Raw genomic sequence first — 6,000 nt, 5'->3', positions numbered from 1 at the left:
CCTGAAAATGGGAGCAAAGGAAAAAATAAAATAAGCCCAATGACTGCTGCAAAGGGTACAGTTCTATGGCTATACCTCAGGGATACAATGTATATATGGGGCCTGGATTTGATATCTCCAACTGCAAAAAGTGCTCCCCAAACCAACAAACCAAACAGTAAGCACCTAGGAAAAGAAAGTATGTCGTGAGCACTATTCCTTAAGTATTCATCTATCCTAGTTAATGTTTTCCCATAAGCCTCCTTGTGCCCCGCCTTATAAATATTTTATGTATCACAAGGCTCCATGTTAGCAACCTTTCTCTTGTCTGTCTGTCCCTGTCCCTGTTCCTGTGTGTGTCTGTCTGTCTGTCTCTGTCTGTCTCTGTCTGTCTGTCTCTGTCTCTCTTTGTCTCTCTCTCTCTCTCTGTCTCTCTCTCTCTGTCTCTCTCTCACACACACACACACACACAGAGAGAGAGAGAGAGAGAAGAGAGAGAGAGAGAGAAAGAGAGAGAGAGAGAGCGAGAGAGAGAGACCAGCCCCAGGCCACTCATGACATAATATTGCTTGAGTCTGTTTTGTAATATGACGTGGTCGCTAACATTATCAGCCCACACAGAAATACTGACCCTTCTTGCTGAGCCAGCTACCCTACTTCCAGCCAATCGAGGGCTTCACAAACTTGTTAAAGCTCCCCCATGGCAGTGTTATTTACACAACAAATTTGCTGGTGGGGCAGCAATGCATCTTCAGTCAGAGCCTCATCCTAATTTTTCTCTGTTCCAGTAGATGGTTAAAAGATTTTTTTTCTATTCCAAATTGTAGCATCTGCTTTAGTGTTTTATTCATCACAGAAGAACACACAGGAGAAAAAAAATAAAATATGATTCTGGCTTTTTACTTGAGGCCTGTTTTTTATTTTTTAATCATGTTAAGGCAATATCCATCTGTCCCTGTTTAATTAAAAGTTTCAAAAAAATAGTATCAGCCAAGCACTGTGACACATGCCTATAATCCCAGGAATTGGTTGGCAGAGGCAGAAGTTCAAGGCCCTCACCTCGATTTTAAGACCAGCCTGGTCTACACAGTGAGTTCCAGGTCAGCCAGCAGCATGCAGAAAGATCCTGTCTCAAAAAGAATGGTATCATAAATAAGCATTGAATTAGTTCAGATTATTCTCAGAGCACACTAATTAAGATGATATGGGTGTTTGTGAGATGGCTCATAGATACAAAGAATAATATGGGCGCCACACAAAGGGACAAACTGTTTGTGTGCCCAAGTAGACTGTTAAGCCAGAGTAGCCCAGCAAGGAGATTCTTTTTTTCTAATATTTTTATTTCTTTATTTTCTGTATATGGGTGTTTTGCCTGTGTGTCTTTGTAACAAGTGTATGCCTGGAACCTGCAGAGGCCAGAAGAGGGAGTTGGATGCCCTGGAACTGGAGTTACAGGCAGTTGTAAGCCACAGTGTGGGATTCCAACTCGGGACTTCTGAAAGAATAGCTAGTACTCTTGACCACTGAGTTATCACTCCAAGCCCAGAAATTGCTATTGTAAACAGCAATTCATTGTGTACAAAGGCCCAAACTGAACTACCAAGTACACTTGACCAAGATGATTTCCATCTTCTCCCCATGACTAACGTGGTGACTGTGTCTCATCCCATTGGTGGGAGCTCACTCTAAGTCCCCCCCCCCAAGTGCCTTTCCTCTATCTCTCTCAAATTCATGGCTTCTTTTTCATTAATTGTTGTTAAATACATATATGTATATACATATATATTCCTAAATACATAATACAACTTAAGGATTATGGTGGTTTACTAAAATGATGGTTTTAGGTTCTCCTCAAAGATTCACGATCTCAGCTGGGTGGTGGTGGTGCATACCTTTGATTCCAGCACTCTGGAGGCAGAGGCAGGTGGATCTCTGTGAGTTCGAAGCCAGCCTTCGGCTACAGAATGAGTTCGATCCAGGACAGCCAAGGCTGTTCACAAAGGAACTCTGTCTTGGAAAAAAAAAAGATCCATGATCTCACTATCCCCAGGTAGTTGGCTAGGTTTCCAATATGAGGCATGAACTCCCTTTTGTTGAACAGGCCTTAAGTCCAATTACAAGGAGAAAACTGACATGTGAATGCCCAGAGAAATTAATAATAATAAAGCCAATAATGTAATTGTTTTCTATCTTTCATCTATTAATCTATTAACTCAGTAGCTATTAGAAGGAGCTAGCTACATAACTCAGTGATATGGCATGTGCTTAGCATTTTCTCCCTAGCACAGAAGTAAATATATGTATGTATATAGATACATATAATATATATATATATATATATATATATATATATATATTTCATTAAACAGAACTATCAGATTTCGTGGATGACTCTCACTTGATCCTGGCGAATGATTCTCAGTGATTTCAAGGTGTGTCTGATCTATAGAGTGAGTTCCAGGATGGCCCCCTATGCAGTGAGACCCTTTCTATAAACAAGAAGAGGAAGGCAGAAGAGGGAGAAGGAGCAAGAAGAGGAGAGCTCAAGTCCGGTGTGGTAATGCATGCCTGTAACTGCAGCACGCGGGAGGAAACAACATCAGCCTGGTCTATATATGAGTTCTAGGCCAGCCTTGGCTACAGCAAGACGCTATTTCAAAACAAAAAGATAAACACATGGAAGAAAGCTTATATGGATATCACTGCCAGGCCCAGTAAACATGGGCCCTGCCCTGTCCAGGGATCTTGTATGTATTGTGTCCTAACACAAACATGGAGCCTTCACATGACCCACTGTCCTCTCTCACAGTAGCTGGAAAGCTGGGAGATACTCTCCTCCTAGTTCAGGGTTGTTATCCAGACCCAGATGACCTGAACTCCCTAAACAATCCTCCCAGAAGACAAAGCCAAATCAGCCAAGGTCCGGATCCTTAATGTAGTTCAGGATATGGGGACAGTGGCAGGTCGACACCCTCTATAAGAGAAATTGTAGGGCATGCTGGGCATGGTGACACATGGCTAGTTTCCTGGCTCTTGGGAAATGGAGACAGGAGGATCAGGAGTTCAAAACCAGCCTACACTTCATAATGACTGTGAGTCCAGCCTAGGCTTCATGAGAGCAAGACAAAAAAAGTGGCATCCTTCAGGTTGAATCTACTTTGCACACTCTTGTCCACACACAGTGTTTTCTTTCTGTCGCCTTTCATTTTCCCTCCCTCTTAGTTTTCTCCTTCCTTCCACTCTTCTTAAATTGAGCCAAGTTTTAAAAATCAGAATATTTCTCTGTTAAAAACACAATCTGGCTTTCTTCGGAGTCTCTTAGAAGTTAGAAAATATGGCAACGCTTAACTGCTTTCCTCCACGGCGACATCACAATAGCAGCTGCCTTCATTTCGTTCCATTCACAATCCAGTGCCAATGTTGGCTACCAGTTATCATTGTGCTTATACTATTTGTTTTTCTCTCATATGAGACCATTTTCTGAGTCCATGCTCCCATGAGATGTGTTTTAGTTTTTTTTTTTTTTTTTAAGTGGGTGCTATTTTTTTTCTGGTTTTGTTTTTTCTCTCTTCTTACTTTGAGACAAAGTTGCATATATCCCAGGCTGGCCTCAAACTTGCCCTGATTCCAAGAATAACCTTGTACTTGAGATCCTCCTGCTTTTCACCTCCCAAGCAGTCCTAGTTTATACAGCACTGGGGATAGAACCCAGGGTCTTGAGCATGGCAGGCAAGAATTCTACCTCCTTAGCTGCGTTCGCTGGCACTAAAGATGATTTAGTTAAACAAATAATTAATGTTCGTCACAGTTAAACCTGTAAATGACCCATCTGTGTATCCATTCATTTACCTGAAGCCATCCGAGTTAATGATTTCGCACTACTCAGCAAACATGAGCCAGTACTTCCATGAACATAACCATGTGTAACTAGAAAGGTATGGACCTAAGTCCTATGCCTGTGCTCATTCAAAACAAATTAGTATCTCCCTATATGGTAGTCACATGGATAGCCCCAACCCACTGCCCTGAAACAGCATTTTTATAGACCACATGCTGTGGTTTAGGTGTAGTTTTAGGTATGTATGCTCAAGGTTCATGCGCTGGAATGTTGGTCTTCACAGTGGTAGCCTTGTTACTCTTAGTCTGTATGATTCAAATGCCTGTGGCTCTTGTTTAGAGAACTGGAGAATCGCATATAAATTAAAAAGGAACAAGGATTTTATGCCAAAGCACTGAGTAGAGAAACCGCAAGGAAACAATGAGCTCTAGGTGAGATTTACTCAAGAGCCCTGCTCAGTATCTGGCCCTTCATTTTTCAGGTCCAGAAGGAAGAGTTAATCGCTAGGTGTTTATGATTTCTATTAGTGTGATAAAATGCCATGGTCAAAAGCAACACAGGAGGAAAGGCGTTATTTGGCTTATACCTCCACATCGCAACCCATCTTAGAAGGAAGTCAGGACAGGAACTCAAGATGGGACCTAAAGCAGAGACCGTGGAGAAATGCTGCTTACTGGCTTGCTCCTTATGGCTTGCTCTGCCTGCTTTCTTATACACCCCAGGTCCATCTGCTCAAGATTAGCACCGCTCACAGTGGCTGAGCTTTCCCCCATCAATCATTAGTCAAGAAAAGGCACCACAAGCTTCCCCACAAGCCAATCTGATGGGGGCATTTTCTCAGCGAAGGTTCTCTCTTCCCAAATGACTCTACCTTGTGTCAAGACAAACACTAGCCAGCCCACTGGGGGTGAGGTGTAAGTGGTCTTCGGCTGTGATTGATAGGCTAAGGTTATGTAAGTCTTTGCTCTCACTGTGCATGTCCGTTCTCAAGTATCATATTTTAATCATATGCATGCTTAATCATGCCCATGCATAAGATGATGAATATAGTGCTTTTCCTGAAAGTTCATTCAGAGGGCACAGGTTGTCTTACAACACATGCATCCAAAAAAAAAAAAAGTCCAGGCTAGATTGACCCACTGTCTCTAGTTTTAGGATATATTATAGAATGTGCTTAGCCACAAAAGGCAGGGGCGGGGGGATAAATGTGTTGCTAGGGAGCTCTTGGGGCAGAGTGACCAGTTGTTTTGTTTCAAGCAGCTCGATGGCTCATAGATCACTAAGTGCCTTGTGAGAAAGGGGTGTGCAGAGCTCAAGCCAAGCAGGGCTCCAGGTTGCCATGCTATCCCCATGCTGCCTATCTCCGTATTGAGACACAGTGGAACCTTTTTACAGCCAAGTGTGGTGGTTCATGCCTGTAATCCCAGCACTGGAGATACAGAGGCAAGTCCAGCAAGACAGTCAGGGTGACAGTGTAAGACCCTATCTGAAAATTGCAAAACAAAATAAAAAGTATCATTCCGGCCAGGCGGTGGTGGCGCAGACCTTTAATCCCAGCACTCTGAAGTCAGAGGTAGGAAGGTCTCTGAGTTTAAGATCAGCCTGGTCTACAGAGCGAATTCCAGGACAGCCTGGGCTACACAGGGAAACCCTCAGAAGAAGAAGAGGAGGAAGAGGAAGAAGTGGGGCCGAGTGGAAGACAATCAGGCTGTCGTGGCAGTAGGCTTAGAAGGGTTTATGTTTGCTGTGCCTTAGAATTTGTGAGAATGGGTTACTTACAATGCAGGTTCAGCTTCCTGGGCTCTCTCTGCCTTCCTGCCTCACTAGCTGATCTCTATTCTGTCCTCACACTCTGAGGCCATGCTCCATGCTGTGATATAGCCTGAAGGCCCTCACCAGAGTTTAGCACACCCTGGTGCTGTGCTCTCAAACTTCCAAAACTAGAAGCTAGATAAACCTTTTTCCTGCAGAAAGCTATGAGTGCTCGGTATTTTATTAAGACAATACAAAAAGCCTAAAGACACTTGCCATATAAATGTGACATAGTTTGACAAATCAGAAGACTGTACAGTGACAGTCAATCTTGATTGTAACCTGATGGGATTTAGAATCACCACAGAGAGCCAGGCAGTGGTGGCACACACCTTAGTCCCAGCACTTGGGAGGCAAGGCAGGTGAATCTC

The sequence above is a fragment of the Cricetulus griseus genome, chromosome X (assembly GCF_003668045.3).
Source record: "Cricetulus griseus strain 17A/GY chromosome X, alternate assembly CriGri-PICRH-1.0, whole genome shotgun sequence".
Taxonomy (NCBI): Eukaryota; Metazoa; Chordata; class Mammalia; order Rodentia; family Cricetidae; genus Cricetulus; species Cricetulus griseus.
The sequence above is the reverse complement of the archived record's forward strand: the minus strand, read 5'-3'. Positions refer to the sequence as shown.